At 46.6% G+C, this 19,581-nt stretch overlaps 1 pseudogene; it reads left to right on the forward strand.

Moving 5' to 3' along the window:
- Positions 1 to 1,483: 1,483 nt before the first annotated feature.
- On the forward strand, positions 1,484 to 18,681 carry LOC147635852 (uncharacterized; annotated as a pseudogene).
- The last annotated feature ends 900 nt before the right edge of the window (positions 18,682 to 19,581 follow it).

Raw genomic sequence — 19,581 nt, forward strand, 5'->3', positions numbered from 1 at the left:
ATTTGTATATACACACAAGAGTATGAACGTACGTATGCACAACACACACACACACACACACACACACACACACACACACACACACACACAAAACACTCTCCCTCTCTAGTCAACAAAAGCAGGCCCTGATTTTTTTTGTTTGAATAAGTTGATCACCAGATTTAAGAGGATTCAGCTTCTGCTTTTGCTAAGCCAAAGCTCTCTTGCTCACCCTTTCTCAAAGCAAGACTTGGACAGCAGCTTTTATCTCTAGGGCTCATGAGATGTTATCATAATTTTCTTGGAAGCTTGAGCAATTGTGACATGCAGCCTGTTATGCTCGATGGGAAACATGAGATGAAAGATGGGCAAAGAGTAACATCTAGGGGAAATAACAGTTTTAAGGATGCAATTAAGATGCGGTAGTCTTTTCTTCATTTTGAACAACTGTGATGGGCAGCAGGCAAAGCTCGATGAGAAACAATAGACTGTGAAACAGGAGATGAAGATGGGGAAGTCACTATTGAAAATTATGGATTGCTGGATGCCAGTAAGGTGCCTTTGGTGACTAGGTAAGAGCCTTTTCTTTCATGCTGTCTGCAAGTGAGATCTTGAAATGATTGCCTGGAAGAAGCATGGTTCAGTAAATGTTGAATGCCTATTTCTTTGGCAAGCAACCTGCTCTATTTTTTTGAAGTTGAAGAGGATATCTATTCCACCACCTCAAAGTTTCACTACTGAAAGACTAATGTTGTTGATGCAATCAACATGTAATACATATTTTAAAGGATTTTTTAGGGCTTAGAGGTAAAGCTTCCATGTAAAGACTAATGTTGTTCCCATTGATGTGATCAACGAATTGCTGCTAACTTGTAGCAGCATGCAACCGGTATGATCATGTACCGCAACGCAAGGCCTTCTTTATACCTTTTCTTTTGGTGAGCTTAAGTAATCCACTTTAATCTTTATATAGAGGAGATAGAGCTGTAGAGAAATAGAGTTGACACCATATTGGGTCCCAACTGCTCACTTAAGGGCCCCCTCCCGCAAGTCGGAGTATTTGCTTTATTACTTTGGAGAACTTCTTTACAATGCATAAAACTTACTGATGACAGTTGACTGAGGAATGCCAAACGCAAGGACGAGGTAGACGAAACGTCGGCTGAGAAATCAAGGTGTCTGTAGACAACTTTGAAGCCACTTCGGGAGTCAATGTGCACACTGACATGTGCCGAGGGAATGTGGGACTGATGGCTGAATGCTGAAGATGATTTCTTTCTGCTGGCTTGTACTGAAGCACATGGAAGTGCTATGCCGAAAAGATGTATGCACAAGTCCTAGAACTCAAGCACACATGCTGGCTGCTTTGTTTCACTGCTGAACTGTGAAAGAATGAGATGATTTATGCAAGGGACTGAAGGGCGCCCTATATAGGTCCCCCTTCATCAAGTTGGTTTGATCTCATGTTGTTGGCTTGTAGGAATTTTTCCACGACTTGCTGAAAATGGCATTTATACAATCTTCATCTGCTGGAACGTATGGGCTGGCCCCTTTTGTGGCTATTGGTGGCTCTTCTGAGAGCCCATCTAAGGTTGGCCAAAGGTTAGCGTGTGGGTATTCTTGGAAAAGTTCCTCGTTGAGCCAAACGGCTTCGTGAGTGCCTCGGTCCTTGAACTTGATGTAGAACTGGCTGAGTCTTCGACTAGAACTATGCTTCCACATGTGGAGGAGAATTTGCTTGGGCGCGATTACTTCTGCCTCATCAATCACTTCAGGCTGCTGCACGTTTGGAACCTCTTGCAAAGTTGGTCCAACATAAGGCTTCAACCATGAGACATGGAAGACATCATGCATAGTACAAGTGTGGTGTGACTTCAGCTTCATGGAGACGTGAGTGAGCTTCTTCAAAATAAGAAATGGGCTGAAGCTTTGGAAAGAGACCTTGGGACAACACTTATCCACTTGCTTCAACCATTGCTTCATGATTCCAAGAAACATCTAATCTCCCTTTTTTAGTTGACATCTCGTGTGGACTGGTTGACTTGCTTGGTGAAGGCTTCTTGTGTTTCTGTCTCACCAACTAGTGGTCGATGAAATTTACTTGAGTCCACACATAATCGTGCAATCTACCTTTCTTGTGGATGAACTTATGTTCTAGCCCGTTTTCCAATGCCTTCGGCATGTGATCGGGGAACTTATTGGGAGGTAATGTGATGATCATGCAATCTTACCTTTCTTTTGGATGATCTTCTTTTCTAGCTCGTCCTCCAATGCCTTCGGCATGTGATCGGGAACTTATTGGAGGTACTGCCCTTAGGACCAACTTAATGTGATGATCGTCAAGATGAATGGGTGGGAGCTTGGACAGGAGGTCATTCCTTAACCTAATGTCCTGAAGTTGTGGAAGGAGACCTACCATCCATGGTTTTTCTGTTTGAATAATGGAGTTTTGAAGGTTTTTGTGTTGGAATAGTGGACTGTTGACTATACTCATGGATTGACGCAGCATCAGCTCTGCTGCTTATTGCTTGTCACAAGTGTGGATATGAGAAATTAGTGGAATTCGAGGAGTGCTCCTATCTTCGTGAATCGTGACAGGCTTAGGAAAACCGTCAACATTGGTGAAGGTGTCTTGCCTTCGAGATTAGGAATGGGCACAAACTCTCTAAACCATTGGATGTCAACAAGCATGTCTGAAACCGGCCTCTGATAGAAAACCAGAGTGCGGTAGACTAGCAGTCACCCGTCCACTTGTAGTCTAGATGTGAAAACAAAGCAGATTGGAGCTAGAGTGCCCAAATCTGAAAACACAGCGACACCTGTTGGCCCCAAAGCTTGGCGCCCCTTGCGGTATTTCTTTATTCAATTATAATAATATGAATGGCCGAGTACAACACAAAGATCAGCCAAGAGTTTACACCTTAATGTCCAATCTGACGGCCCACAATCCCTCTTAGCACAGAGGATCTATGCACACAGATCTGTGTTCCACAATAACACACTGTGCCTCCCTCTGATCAGCCAAGACCACTAAGCAGGCCAGCCATGGGCATACATCTGGCATAACTCAAGTGCATGATACATCATCTCAGCTCATACATACATATGCTGTCCAAACTCTGTCTCAACCCTTGTCAATCTGCCATACCCCTCCTCTCACAAGGGGCCAGATAACTCGTATCTGCAACAGACATCAAGCAGTAGAAAGAGAGATAGATGAACAGAAACAGGGCTTACCAAGTTCAGCTCGTGAAACAGCACTGGAGGAAGCACCGGTACCAATCTGTACTTGCAGGCACTTGTATCCACAACCCTGCTTCACATATGTGCATGTACTTGTCTGTACCTTCCTCCTTGTGTTCACCTCTATGCTGACTTTGAATGTACAGATCTGAAAAACAGCACTGTACCCGTATGTACCACCTCGGGATACGTGCCAAGAGTTGTACTTGCACAAGCAGCCTGCTGTCCTGATTCTGGTCGCCTGAATCTGTGTAACCAGGCCTGTCCAGCAACCTGTCATGCGCCGCCTGCAGCAGATACTTGCTGTACCTGACTGTCCGTACACTGTACGGCAGTCGTACAGTATGGTACTGGCTGTGTACTTGCTGGTACAGCCTGTACAGGGCCTGTGCGCAGAGAATCCAGCAGAGAAAACAGCGCTTGCAGCAGTTTACAGCAGCAATACAGTACTTGCAGTCATACAGTGAAGTACGGGCTGCACACGTGGGTAGTACGGCTGGATATGCAGAAGAAATCAGCAGCAACACACAGATACGGGCTGCACACGTGGTACTGGCTGTGTACTTGCTGGTACAGCCTGTACAGGGCCTGTGCGCAGAGAATCCAGCAGAGAAAACAGCGCTTGCAGCAGTTTACAGCAGCAATACAGTACTTGCAGTCGTACAGTGAAGTACGGGCTGCACACGTGGGTAGTACGGCTGGATATGCAGAAGAAATCAGCAGCAACACACAGATACAGCAGCCGCGTCCTTCCTCAGCTTTTTCCACGCTTGTGTGTATGCGCTTGAGAACTCCACGATTCCCAAAAGGGAAGAGAGAGAGAGAGAGGAGAGAGAAACACTCCAAAAGTGGCTCCTCCCCAAAATAATCCCTAGGGCCCCAAACTTTAAAAGTTTCCTAGGGCCACTAAGGCCTAGGGGCAAACTTTAATAAACATTAAAGTTTAATGTTTCTAGTTCCCCCCTTCACACCTAGGGATGTCCACACATCTTAAACTCTGTCCGGGCACCCTGTCAGAATATGCAGCGGAGATGACCAGATCTGGGAACACAAGAGCAAAAACGCAGGCAGAAAAAACAGCACAAAAAGAGAGAGATGTAGGCGTGTAACTCTGCTCTGATATACACAAGAAGATCCCGAATATGATACAAATAAGGCATGGGGGCTGAGGACCTATATATACTCCCCTAGAGGGCAGTCGGCCAGCATCAGGAAAGCCCACGACTGAGGAATATGTCCACGACTGCTGAAAATAGCAGTCGGCCAGCTACAGATGCCTCTGCCTAGACAGAACAAGTCGGCCAGCACTCTGACAGCCCACGACTGATGTAGATCCAGTCGGCCAGCTTTAGAGTGCTCCTGGCATCACCTGGCAGCCCTCCCAAGCCTCAGAAAAATGGGAAAAAATAGGGGAAAAATACGGAGTGTGGGGAAAAATGATAAAACACCTCATAAGGGCGGGCACACCCACAACAAAGGCCCTGGTGTATAAATCTAGACAGGAGATGACTTCTAACACCCCCTCTCAGCTCCTGGCTGTGTGACCAACCACTGGGAGCTGGGGTGCCGCCTGAGCAAATCTTGAGAGCGACTTCGTGAAGAGGTCCACCGTACTGTCCTCCGTCGAACAGAACTCCAGCAAGATGTCATCAGCAACGATCTGTTCACGAACAAAGCGCCTCTGGATGACCATGGGTTCCTCCAGTGGAAGCCCAAACCTGCCATGCAACCTCCTCCTGCTGCTCCGTAGAACTGCTCCTGGGCCTGAAGTAGATCCCCTCGTGTCCGGATCTCCTCCCCAAACTGAGTCACTCCAACCGTGGAGTCGGACTCCATCCAACAATCCCCCTCCTGTGTACAAGAGTCCATGATCCTTTGCATGTCGCAGAAACCACAGGAAACGCAATCCTGCCTCCCGAGGAGACATCTGCAACCAAGAGCTCAACTGCCTCATCAGGAAGCTCCCGTCCAATCCGGTGTCCATCAACCAGATCCATGAACCATACAGCTTCTGAATCACAGAGACATCACACTGCTCACAAGGATCAACACCTGTTACGGTGCACAAGCAAGTCCTGGAAACCTTCTGAAGACCACGCAAGGCCTTTTGAAACCTGTCAACCACCCCCTCTGAATCCGGAACCACAAAGCCTGGAGAAACCACCTCCTTCTGCAAGTAATCACCTGTCACCTGCCTGGCTTTCCGAAAGGTCCCCGTGGAAAGAACATCCTCAACTACTGGAAGTTCTATGTCCCGAACACGACGAGACATCAGAGCATAAGTGACCTGTTCAGCTTCCTTTGACTCACGAACACAAGAACTACCAACCTCAGTACTGGAAAGTTCCTGCCAACTGCTGCCATCTACTAGCAAGCTATCCACCACCTGGTCTCGGAAAGCTCGCACCTGCAGCGTATCCACACCTGAGTAGCTATTACCACACTGCCACGCATCACAATCTTGAGGACCTGGGAGAGAGTGCTGAAAGCCTGTAGACTCCATTCTCCACTCCACCTTCCCAAACCACTTGGCCTGTTGCTTTGTCCCGGAGAGCAACCAAGTGCTCATCAAACTCCACCCGTACGCCAGTCTTGCAAACCTGATGCACTGACAACAGATGAAAACCAAGTGCCGGAACATACAACACCTGGGAGGAATGCTTCCCCCCTCTGCCATCGGGAACTATCTCCATCCTGCCCTCACTGTGAACTGGGATAGTGGACGTATCCCCAATAAGAATATGACCAGAAAGCCTGCAGAGATCCTGTAAACCGGAACGGGAAGGAGTCATGTGCCTGGAAGCACCACTATCGAGAATCCACTCCCGAGTATCCGTTGCGGAGAGTCCTCCAATCTCCTCCCTGCCTGAAGAAAATGAAGCATCGGTGTCCATCACCTCCAGGTGCACAAAAGCCGGAGTCTTCATGATTACTGAGGAGTCTTCACTCACCCTTCTCGGTCTTCCGCTTGGGACACTGCCTCCAGTAGTGGCCTTTCTCGCCACAATCATTACAGGTCCTCTCTGCCTTTAGTTTCTCGCGGTCAGCGTTGGAAATCTTCTCAGAAGACTTCTCCGATGAAGCCTTCCCCTTGCCCGAGTTACGGCCTTTCGACCGTTGGCCAGTAAAGGCCTCCGAACCTCCACCCTGAGGAGGGTTCGTAAATCGTTCCTCTTGGTCCAGGACCATGGGCACAAGCTCCTCCCACGTGATGGTGCTGAGCCTGCCACTGGTAATCAACGAAGAGTAGAATGCTGAGTACGAAGAGGGCAAATGTGACAGCAACGTTATGGCCATGTCCTGTGACGGTATCTCCTTCCCAGCCTGGAGAACTTCCTGCTGAAGAGCTTGCAGCTTGTTAATATGCTCCCGCATCGTCGCCGACTTTGCAGGGCTCATAACCCGTATCTGTACTTCCAAGGAAATCCTCTTCATGGGCGATACCCTGTTGTAAAGTGAGGCCAAATGCTGCCATATACCTCTGGCCAGCGTCATGTGCTTGACATGATTGATTACCTGCGGTGTGCAGTTGAGGAAAATAAACGAACGGACCCTGGCGTTGACACGATCCCACATCTGTGTCTGGGCCTCCCGGTCCTTTCGGGTTGACGGTAACTCCCCTTCCTCTACTTCCGGCCGTGGAACACCAACAACGACGAAATCGGCGAGGTCGTAAGACTCCAAAACGGATTCCATCATCACCTTCCATATGCCATAGTTGCTCCCGTCCAACTGACGGTCCACCGGGAACGTGGGGAGTGTCGGGATCTTCACATGTCTCTCGGCCATCTCAAACAGATCTGCCATAGCGGGGATGTACTCTGAAAAGGGTGGGTGGGTGGGAACAAAGAAGAACTGATACCTGCAAGTGGGTGTCCAGCAAATCAGCCCGCCTTCCTCTTGCTTCTCCTCTTCCCGAACAGTCCAAAACAGTCCACCAATCAGCCACAAAACAGCCCCCTCTTGCTCACACAAATCCCAAGACCTATCTAGAGCCTAGGGCTCTGATACCATGTCAGAATATGCAGCGGAGATGACCAGATCTGGGAACACAAGAGCAAAAACGCAGGCAGAAAAAACAGCACAAAAAGAGAGAGATGTAGGCGTGTAACTCTGCTCTGATATACACAAGAAGATCCCGAATATGATACAAATAAGGCATGGGGGCTGAGGACCTATATATACTCCCCTAGAGGGCAGTCGGCCAGCATCAGGAAAGCCCACGACTGAGGAATATGTCCACGACTGCTGAAAATAGCAGTCGGCCAGCTATAGATGCCTCTGCCTAGACAGAACAAGTCGGCCAGCACTCTGACAGCCCACGATTGATGTAGATCCAGTCGGCCAGCTTCAGAGTGCTCCTGGCATCACCTGGCAGCCCTCCCAAGCCTCAGAAAAATGGGAAAAAATAGGGGAAAAATACGGAGTGTGGGGAAAAATGATAAAACACCTCATAAGGGCGGGCACACCCACAACAAAGGCCCTGGTGTATAAATCTAGACAGGAGATGACTTCTAACACACCCCCCATGTGAATCATAAAATATTCTGACTCTGCAACCACCATGCCCACACTTGTATTGTTCCATTTTACCAGGGCCATGACAATGTCACACCCCAAGAGGTGAAACAATGAAGTCTTGTTGGAATGTGGCCCTTTGAACTTGGAATTGAAATCTGAGCTTGTTGATTGCATGCGGAGGCCATGTGTAAACCTGTCCACAAGTAAATGGTATGGTACTACGGTACATCCCGTCTTAGCAGTCAATTGTGGATAGATGGCATCCTTAAAGTTGGCCATGTCGAAGAGGACAATGAACTGTTGTCCTTTCGTTGCGCCATAGGCACAGATCAAACCTTTCTTCACCCGGCAGCCTCACCCTCCTGCTTATCAAATACCATTGGAGACATTGGTTTCAAAGTGAGCAAAAGCTGAACGGCATTAGAGATTGAGGTTGGAGGTGTAGTTGTAGCTTCGACGGTGGCTATTGTAGAGGATGGCTGCTTGTTGGCGGCCTTCTTAGCCTTCCATTTTGTACGATACTTCTCAGTATGCCCCTCATGATGACAGAAAAAACATTGATTCTTTGCTTGGTACTTGTCATGGCCCTGTGAAAATGGAACAGCACAAGTGTGGGCATGGTGGTTGCTGAGTCAAAATATTAAATGATTCACATGTGGTGTGCCCAGACAGAGATAATGATGTGTGGACATCCCTAGGTGTGAAGGGGGGAACTAGAACATTAATATTTTAATGTTATATGTGTGGTTGCCCCTAGGCCTTAGTGGCCCCTAGGGAACTTTAATAACTATTAAAGTTGGGGCCCTAGGACAAGTTTGGGGAGGGGGCAACTCCACTTTTGGAGTGCATGCCTCTCTCTCTTCACTCTCTCTCTAGCTTTTGGGGAATCGTGCAAGCCTAAGCGTGGAAGAGAGAAGAAGCATCGTGGGACTGCTGGTCGACTGCTGTTTTGGGGTTTTTGCTGCTGTTTTTCTGTGCAAACCAGCCGTACAGTCCACGTGTGCAACCCGTACAGCCCTGTACGACTGCAAGTACAGTACAGTTGTCTTCTTTGCTGAAGGTTTCACTGCTGGTACAGGCGGCGCTGACAGGCTGAGCAGGTACAGGCTTAATTGTGGGCTCAGACAGAGGCTGTACTGCAGGTACAACCGTATGGACAGCAGGTACAGGAATCTGTACGATTGCTGTCAGGTGGCTGTGCTGCAGGTGCAGAACTGTACCATCAGGTACAGTCGGATATAGCAGGTGCACCAGTAAACTGAGGCGACAGTAGTACTGTCCGTACAGTTCTGTACGGACAGATTCAATCAGGTGTGCAGAGGTTGTACGGACAGGTACAGCATCCTCAGTTGCACACAGAGTTTTTCCAAGAGTTTGGTTGGTGCTGAGAACAAGTGATTGCAAGGGAAAGAGTACAGACAATCGCTGTCAAGTGCAGACTGGTACAAACTGTTCCCCGGGTGCAGGATCACGCACTGACTTGGTAAGCTCTGAACTTGTTCATCTGTCTTTCTTTCCATTGGCTTATGTCTGTTGCAGATTTGTTCTATCTGGCCCCTTGTGAGAGGAGGGGTATGGCAGATTGAAAAGGGTGGAAACAGAGATTGGGACAGTGAATGTATGTTGTGCTGAGTTGTTGAATCATGTGCATGAGAAATGCCAGATGTATGCTCAAGGCTGTTCTGTTGAATAGTCTTGGTTGATCAGAGGGAAGCATAGAGTGTTGCTTTGAGACACAGATCTGTGTGTGTGAATCCTCTGTGCTAAGAGGTATTGTGGGCTGTCAGATTGGACATACAGGTGTATTCTCTTGGCTGGTTTTGGTGTACTCAGCCTTACATATTTTTGAAATTGAATAAAGAAATACCGCAAGGGGCGCCAAGCTTTGGGGTCAACAGGTGTCGTTCTATTTTCAGATTTGGGGCACTCTAGCTCCAATCCATTTTGTTTTCATATCTAGACTACAAGTGGACGGGAGACTGCTAGTCTACCGCTCTTTGGTTTCTACCAGAGGCCGGTTTCAAGGTTCCGTTGCCGGGACCAATCATCAACTTTCTTAAGGGGGTGAGCTCGTGGTTGCCTCGAGGAAAGTCATCGCTGAAAAATTCAGCAACATGTCTGATACAGAAGATGAGTACTTCTATCATGAAGAGGAAGAGCAAGAGACCTCTCCTGAGAGAGATGTATCTGAGGATATTTTTGCAGGAGAACAGGCTACAGATGTTGAGCAATATGAGGATGTAACACAGCCAGAAGATGTACTTGGTAAAGAGGATGATGATGCTCGGTTTAAAGATCGTTTGGCTGGTGTTATGGATGTGTTTATGCAGCTCACACAAAGTGAGAAGTTTGCTGAATTTATGAGATCCCATATAGAGCCCGAAAAGAAGAAGAAGAAGGTGCGATCTAAGAACCTTCCTTAGGGTCATAGTGTTGCCATCCCACAGGATCCATCTTTTGGCTAGTTTCCGAACATGCAGCATGCTTATGGTGCAAACTCTCAGAGTTCCTTCTTTGGACAGCCATCCATTCCTCAGCAGAATATGCATTCAGGTTATTTTGGTGGTGGCTCTGTGTTCCAATCCATGACTGGGGGTTACCCTCAGGGAGGCATGGGTATGCCAAGGCCTTTTGGAGCAAATTTTCAGCCTATTATGGAGGGGAATATGTATGGTGGTATGCAGTCCGGTATGCAAGGAAATATGTTTGGGGGCATGCAACCTGGAATGCAAGCAAACATGAATGGTGGCATGCAGCCAGGTATGCATAATGGAATGTTTGGAAACATGGCTGGAATGTATGGCATGCCAGGTGTGGGAATGGGTAATGTTGACCCAATGATGGGCATGAATGTTGGGGGCAGCAATCTTGCGAAGCCACTTCCATATGATAATCTAACGCCTATGGGTAAGGCGAAAGATTATAAGGAAGGGGGAGCTGCTGTGAAGTTTGATACATTCAGTGGGGCCAAAGATAAACTTAAAGCACTCACCTTTTTATAGCAGTTTGATGCTGCTTTTTCTGGTGGGAATTACACAGAGTCCTCTAAGGTGAGGAAAGCTGCCACTTTGCTCAAAGGCAATGCTTTGCAGTGGTGGTCTACTCTTCTTTTGCAGGGTATAGCACCCACTACTTGGGTACAATTTAAACAGGTTTTCTCTTTTGTATGGCTGTTTTCTCTTCTGTATGGCTCACATCTACATTTGAGGTGGATGTTATGACCGCATGGCACAAGTTGGATGCTTCAAAATGTGAAAATTTGGAAGATTATAACAAGAAGTTTTGGGAAGCTTTACTCCCAGTGACTTCTTACCGTGCAGTGGCATTGTCTGAGCAGGTAGAGAAGTATTGTTGTGGGCTGCCCAAAGAGGCGCGTGATTATTGTATCAAGACTCGAGTAACGAACATGTGATAGATGATTGAAAATGCTATGACAGCTAACGCGTTACTCACTGGAGGATCATCTGGGTTTAAAGGAAGTAAGAACTCGAGCAAGAAAGCTGAAAAATCTGGGCATGCTTCTCGTGATGCTAAAGGGTCTTCAGAGACGAGATACAAGAAGATGCCAATGCCCAAGAGAACTTCTGAGGAAAGACAGGCTTTGAGAGATGCTCGGAAATGTTTTTACTGTACTGAAGAGGGACATATGTCATTTAATTGTCCCAAGAGAAAGTCCCAAAAGGATCCTGACAATAAAGGAGAGCCCAAGTCAAAGAAACCAAAACCTTCTGCAGGGTTAGTTCCTGATCTTGTTCGGGAACAGCCAGGTGGTGAAGAGACAGAGTTGTGCAGGGCATGGGGCAAAGTGAGAGATCAGAATGCCTTGATATTCTTTGACACAGGTGCTAGAGCCAACTTCATTTCACCAGATTTGGCTGGCCGATTGGGGATTCGTGCAGAGGAGATGGGGCCGTTATATGAGGTAACATGGCTTGTCCAGGGTATGCAGAACCCATTACTCCTATCATTGGGAAGCTTCGGCTTCATTTGCAGGGTTATGTGGACAGCGAAGAGTTCTTCATCATGCCTCAAGATGGCTGTGATGTTTTGTTGGGTATGCCATGGTGCCACAGAGTACATGCGGTGGTGGATACATACAATAGGAAAATCACTCTGACTCATAGAGAGAAAGAACATGTTTTGGATGTAAAACTTAAAGGGGAAACTGTTCCTATTGTATTCGCTTCGGCAATTTCATCAGTAATGAAAAAGCATCTTTCCGCGTACTTGATTTATGTAAAGGAGGCACAAGATGATGAGTCTAAGTCTAATTTGTCTATGTTAGATAAGGACAGGACTGATTTCTTATGTGGGTTTCAAGATTGTTGTTCCGAGTCATTGCCAGGAGAACTTCCTCTTGAGAGGCCAGAAGATCATGCCATTGATCTAATTCCTGGTAGTACTCCACCAAATAGACCGCCGTACCGCGTTAGTGCTGCCCAACAGGAAGAAATTATGAGTCAGGTGCAGGAGCTTTTGAATAAAGGGTTGATACAGCCTAGCTCATCACCCTTTTGCTCAGCTGTACTCTTAGTGCAAAAGAAGGATGGTTCTTGGCGCATGTGTATTGACTACAGGGCGCTGAACAAGAATACCATCAAGAATCGATTCCCCATACCAAGGATCGATGACATTTTGGACCGCTTACAGGGCTCCACAGTCTTTAGTCGCATTGACTTGAAAAGCGGGTATCATCAGATACGTATTAGACCCGAGGATGTGCATAAGACAGCATTCCGAACCACGTTTGGGTTGTATGAGTTTTTGGTTATGTCCTTCGGTTTGACAAATGCACCTGCCACATTTAACAGAATGATGGACAGGATTTTCAGGCCTCATAGAGCGTTTGTGGGCACTTTCTTTGATGATATGATTGTGCATTCACAAACTGAGGAAGAGCATAGAAGGCATATGGCCATTGTGTTTGTAGAACTCAGAAACCATAGGTTGGTTGTTAATGGCAAGAAGAGTGGGTTCTTTTTGCGAGACATACATTTCTTGGGGCATATTGTGTCTAAGCATGGAGTCCGTATGGATCCAGCAAAGGTGGAAGCAATTCTTAATTGGCCAGATTTGAGGACCGTGCATAATGTACGCAGTTTTCTAGGATTGTGTTCCTATTACAGGCGGTACATACGGTACTTTGCTGAAATTGCTTCGCCTCTTCATGCCTTAACAAAGAAGGCAACTCCGTTTAGATGGGCTGATCGGGAAATTACAGCATTCAAAAAGCTCAAAGAAAAGCTTACTTCGGATCCAGTATTGGTGTTACCGGACCTCCGAAAGGCTTTTATTGTCCAGTGTGATGCATGCGGAAGTAGCATTGGTGCAGTTCTCATGCAAGAGGGACATGTCATAGCCTATGAGAGTAGAATATTGCAAGATGCCGAGAAGCATTTACAGGTTTATGAGAAAGAGATGTTGGTTGTAATTCACGCTCTTTCTACATGGAAACACTACTTGCTTGGGGCTGATTTCACTGTGCAGACAGATCATCAGACCTTGCGTTATTTCCTCACGCAAACTAAGCTTTCATCGAAGCATATGCGTTGGGTAAACTTTTTGTCTATGTTTCACTTTCAGATCGTGCATGTGGAAGGCAAAAAGAATGTAGTGGCAGATGCTTTGTCACGCAAACCACAGGTCTCTGCAGTTTCACTTGCTTATCATCATGAGCTTGATGAAATGAAAGAGCAGTATGCCCATGATGAGGACTTTGACAGGTTGTATGATCAGATGTCTTGAGGGTCAACGACATGAGCACTACACTCTCAGAGATGGATTTTTATTGATGCATGGCAGACTGTGTGTTACCAGGCCATTGCGACTCAAGGTTATGATTGAAAGTCATGCTCCACCGTATGCAGGTCATCGAGGTATTGACGCCACGGTAAAAGCAGTGGAGACTTTCTTTTATTGGCCAACCTTGAGAAGAGATGTTGATGCCTTTGTGAGGCAATGCATCGTATGTCAGAAGGTAAAGTTTGACCGTCAAAAGACACCAGGGTTACTACAGCCTTTACCTATTCTAGATAGACCTTGGGAGAGCATTGCCATGGATTTCATATTTGATCTTCCACGGACACAAACGGGCAATGATGGCATTTGGACTATCATATGCAGGTTCAGTAAGCAGGCTCATTTCATTCCCGTGCGTAAGACGATCAAAGTGGATCATATGGTGAAGTTGTTCATGGCGAACATCTTCAAGTATCATGGATTGCCTACGTCTATCATTAGTGACCGTGATCCACGGATGACGAGTTTGTTCTGGAGAGGGTTGTTTGACAACATGGGTAAAGAGCGCTTATTCCCTAAGTTGAGCATGCGTTATTATGGGCCTTTTCAGGTTTTGGAAAAGATTGGTGAGGTAGCCTATCGTTTGAAGCTACCAGATCACTGGAGGATTCACAATGCTTTTCATGTGAGTCTCCTTAGACCTTTCCGTGGGGATGTGCCTGAGGATGTATCAGATGAGGCTCAGCCGGAAGTTGAGGAACTTGATGAGGTTCTGATTCCAGAGTAGATACTGGCACATAAGGAAAGAAAGGTACGAGGTAAAGTTTCCCGTCGCTATCTTGTGAAGTTCAAGAACTATTCACCGATGGATGCGAAGTGGATGAAGGAAGGTGACTTAACAGATTCACCTCAGGTTTTGCAGCTTTATCTCGATGCCTTTGAGTTAGAGCCGACTCTTGTTGTGGCTCATTCAGGTTCAGTAGAGCATGGGTCTGGAGCATTGCCTGATGCTCAAGAGGGGGGTAGCACATCCACTCCCTTGATACAGACAGGCTCAGATGATATCTAGAGGTTGCTTGGTGCAGTTTTTATCTCACCCGAAGGTACTGATGGCTGACAGTACATCTGTTTATGGGACTTCTATGATATATGTGTACTAGTCACATGGGATGTTGTGGTTGCGTATGGTTCACAGTGGTATACAACTTGGACTACTACTATGCCATTGGTTTGCAATGAATGTTGACACATGTGCATGGCTTAGAGAGATTGGGACGCTGGTCTTGCCATATTGTATATTTCACTTTGCATATTTTGCTGTATTACCAGAATGCAATCGAGGACGCTTGCCATTTTTTAAGAGGGGGGTATGTCATGGCCCTGTGAAAATGGAACAACACAAGTGTGGGCATGGTGGTTGCTGAGTCAAAATATTAAATGATTCACATGTGGTGTGCCCGGACAGAGATAATGATGTGTGGACATCCCTAGGTGTGAAGGGGGGAACTAGAACATTAATATTTTAATGTTATATGTGTGGTTGCTTAGTGGCCCCTAGGGAACTTTAATAACTATTAAAGTTGGGGCCCTAGGACAAGTTTGGGGAGGGGGCAACTCCACTTTTGGAGTGCATGTCTCTCTCTCTTCACTCTCTCTCTAGCTTTTGGGGAATCGTGCAAGCCTAAGCGTGGAAGAGAGGAGAAGCATCGTGGAACTGCTGGTCGACTGCTGTTTTGGGGTTTTTGCTGCTGTTTTTCTGTGCAAACCAGCCGTACAGTCCACGTGTGCAGCCCATACAGCCTTGTACGACTGCAAGTACAGTACGGTTGTCTTCTCTGCTGAAGGTTTCACTGCTGGTACAGGCGGCGCTGACAGGCTGAGCAGGTACAGGCTTAATTGTGGGCTCAGACAGAGGCTGTACTGCAGGTACAACCGTATGGACAGCAGGTACAGGAATCTGTACGATTGCTGACAGGTGGCTGTGCTGCAGGTACAGAACTGTACCATCAGGTACAGTTGGATATAGCAGGTGCACCAGTAAACTGAGGCGACAGTAGTACTGTCCGTACAGTTCTGTACGGACAGATTCAATCAGGTGTGCAGAGGTTGTACGGACAGGTACAGCATCCTCAGTTGCACACAGAGTTTTTCCAAGAGTTTGGTTGGTGCTGAGAACAAGTGATTGCAAGGGAAAGAGTACAGACAATCGCTGTCAAGTGCAGACTGGTACAAACTGTTCCCCGGGTGCAGGATCACGCACTGACTTGGTAAGCTCTGAACTTGTTCATCTGTCTTTCTTTCCATTGGCTTATGTCTGTTGCAGATTTGTTCTATCTGGCCCCTTGTGAGAGGAGGGGTATGGCAGATTGAAAAGGGTGGAAACAGAGATTGGGACAGTGAATGTATGTTGTGCTGAGTTGTTGAATCATGTGCATGAGAAATGCCAGATGTATGCTCAAGGGTGTTCTGCTGAATAGTCTTGGCTGATCAGAGGGAAGCATAGAGTGTTGCTTTGAGACACAGATCTGTGTGTGTGAATCCTCTGTGCTAAGAGGTATTGTGGGCTGCCAGATTGGACATACAAGTGTATTCTCTTGGCTGGTTTTGGTGTACTCAGCCTTACATATTTTTGAAATTGAATAAAGAAATACCTCAAGGGGCGCCAAGCTTTGGGGCCAACAGGTGTCGTTCTATTTTCAGATTTGGGGCACTCTAGCTCCAATCCATTTTGTTTTCATATCTAGACTACAAGTGGACGGGTGACTGCTAGTCTACTGCACTTTGGTTTCTCAGGGTAAGATAAGGTGTCTCTCAACAGTTCTGATCAAGCACTTACTTCGGTTCAAAAGAAAAGTTGGAGTGGTTGCTTCTCTTTTGGGAAGCGAGGGCATTTGTCCAAGGATTGTTTGTCCAAGAAGAAGGACAAGACCAACGAGAAGTCTTCATCTTAGAAAAAGGGTAAAGACACGACACACGACAGTCATACAGATTCTTCTAGTAACACTGCTAGGGCTCCCAGGGCACTTTTGGCTTAGCACGACCTAGATGGTGTCCTTTTCTAGTATACATGCAGTTCTCCCCATGTGCTTCTAGCCAGAGGAGGCTTGTGGGCGGGAGAGGGGGCTGATTGCAACTCCACTTATTGGTGCATGGGAACCATGCCTTATAGGCTCCCAAATATCCCTAGGGACCTATAGTTGGCTAACAAAGGACAAGCATAAATACACATGAAATGCCAAGCTGCTTGTAAATGCCCTTCAGCTCCTTCGGATTGCAGTTTGGCATTATATAAGCAGTTTGTGCACTCAAGTTTTGATTTGAAGTAAATCCATTGGCTATTCAAAAGGAAAAATTGGAGCGACCTTTGTGTGTGTAACCAACCTTAGACCTACCTAGGCAGGACAACAAAAAGGTTCAGAGCCAGAACATATGCACAAATGTGTCCTCAATTGAATAATATAAGGTTAAACCTATTAAACATTAGTGGAACCCTAGTTTCTTGCATCTCTCCTTACACCCTCCACCTCCTCAACTAGAAAGAAGCTCTCCATTGCCATAGTGTCATCCGGCACATCCATCCCTGCAATTGCAAGCGAGAGAGAGAGAGAGAGAGAGAGAGAGAGAGAGAGAGAGATGCAAGCTTGCAATGCTTACCAAAATTGCAAGATCCACAAAGATTTATTGAAGATGGCATATAATTTCATACACAGATTCACACTATCTTTTCCTAAACCAGAAGCCAATACAAGTCCGATGGACGGCCTCATCTTGTGGGCATGCCCGTCTCCCCCCTGCATGCTCCAATCACATTGCTATTTCTCAACATGATAAAGAAGGCTATACGTGGCACCACACACTGAGCTAGCTCTCCAGTGCCACTAATTCCATCGATCGAGAAACTAAGCAGAGCAGGAGGGAACATTTGAATGCATCATCATCCGACAGGAGCTGCGGCAAGTTTGGGACAGCAAGCAAGCTGCTTACAACGTTGCCTGCGTGTTGTGAAGGTTGAGGAGGGGGAACGGTTAGAGAATAATGGAGACCGTGAGCCAGGTCCCCAGCGCACAGCAATGCCTCTCCGGCTCAGGCTTCCCCTCCGTGTCTCTCTCACTCTTCCAACGTAAGCACTCTCCTCTCTGCCGCAAACTCTACCATTTCAGGTGTCGCAGTTTTCTGGTCCTAAGGCCCGATAGAAGACAGAACTAGAGAGGCAGAAGCCCTTAAGCAACAATGGAAGGCTCACCGTGACGAGCAAACCCCACGGCAAGAGGAGGGGGCTGTGGCACTCGGTCTCGGAGGAGGAGCAGACAGACCAGGGGGAAGCGAACGGCCCTGTGGAGCTTCCTCTTTTCCCCTTGCCTCTCATCCTCTTTCCAGGTACTATTGCTCCCCTTCAGATTTTCGAGTTTCGCTACCGCATGATGATGCATACCCTGCTGCAGACTGATCTGCGCTTCGGGCTCATCTACACCGATCCACAGACCTCAGGTTTGGCAGGGGTGGGCTGTGTAGCAGAGGTGATAAAGCATGAGAGGCTGGTGGATGACCGATTTTTCATCATCGGCAAGGGCCAAGAAAGATTTAGGGTTTTGGACATTGTCAGGAGCAAACCCTACCTGGTTGCGCAGGTGGAGTGGAGGACCGGCCTTCCACAGATCAAGAAGATGTAGAAACCCTTGCCAATGAAGTAGAAACCTACATGAAGGATGTCATTCGCTTATCCAATCGGTTGAATGGAAAGCCTGAGAAGGAAACTCCTGAGGACCTCAGGAAGAACCTCTTTCCCACCCCCTTCTCCTTCTGGGTGGCCAGCACTTTTGAGGGTGTCGCCACAGAACAGCAAGCCCTCTTGGAGCTTGAGGACACCGCACAGAGGCTCAAGAGGGAGAAGGAAACTCTCAGGAACACCCTCAACTACCTCAGTGCTGCTGCAGCCGTGAAAGATGTATTCCCCTCTTCTGAGTAGGCAGCCCAGCTTTTGTTTTTTTTGACAGAAGGATTCACTTTTGTACGTGTGGCTGGTGCTTTAACTCATCGGGCTGTCCTGAAACCTGTGGAAGTGTGTCATAAGGTCCTACCATAGTCGTTCTGATCAGATAATCTTTTGACTTTCAGCAGCCTCTGATATTCTCTTGTACTAATCAAGAATGTGAGATATAATAGGCAACTCAAAACTTAATTTCACGATTTTTTTTTCCCTTTTGGATCGAGATGGATCTTATAATCTTCTGAAATGGTCTGAATGCCTTGAATAGAAGAACTGATTCTGAAAATTTCTCTTCTGTTGAATATGTGTGCTTAGCATGCCAGCTGTTGGTACTGAATACCAGAGAGCGATGTCTCAAAACCACTGTAAGTGTTGGGTAATGTTAATTCAATGCTTTAAAATTCAAGAGGAAGTAGCATGCAGCAAACATAGCATCACATCAATGTGGAGTGAAGTGAGTGAACAGTATATTTATCTGCTTTGAATGCTAATTTTTAGTATCAATACATGCAGGAAGGTCCATATATATAATTGATCAATTCGTATGGCAAATTTTTAATTATTGTTCCACAGCATGACCACAGCTGTGAAATGTGTGGTGTAGTTGTGTTAAATATGCTTTAAAGTCTATTTTCCTTTCCTACCCAGACTTGTCTTTCTGGTTCAAACTCAGCTTAAGCAAAAGGAGGTGGAAGTTTCAGCACGTAGGGCATGTGAGGCTAGCCAAGATATTGAGTTTCCAAATTCCAATTGTGTTGGTTTTAGTCACTCCATATCCTTATTTTTGGCCTCCTTTTGTAAAAGGCTGGCTACATGCTTCGTTCTCTTTTTAGGCTTACAGCCTTCAAAAAAATTCAGGAGGATCCCCATCATGTAGCTGAGTGGTTTGGGATTCAAGTTCTAAAGCAGAGGTAGTGGGTTTGACCTTCAATCGCTGCAGCCGGGAGTGATGCATTGGAAAAAAGAAGGCTAAAACCCTCAAAAATTATATATATACACACACAAGTATGTACGTACGTATGTACAACACACACACTTTTTTGGTAATATTTAGTGCAGTATATTTATATGCTCATAAATTTACAAGATGGGAACTCTCTGAGATGGAGAGT

The sequence above is a fragment of the Cibotium barometz genome, chromosome 8 (assembly GCF_041138505.1).
Source record: "Cibotium barometz isolate CiBa-2024 chromosome 8, ASM4113850v1, whole genome shotgun sequence".
Taxonomy (NCBI): domain Eukaryota; kingdom Viridiplantae; phylum Streptophyta; class Polypodiopsida; order Cyatheales; family Cibotiaceae; genus Cibotium; species Cibotium barometz.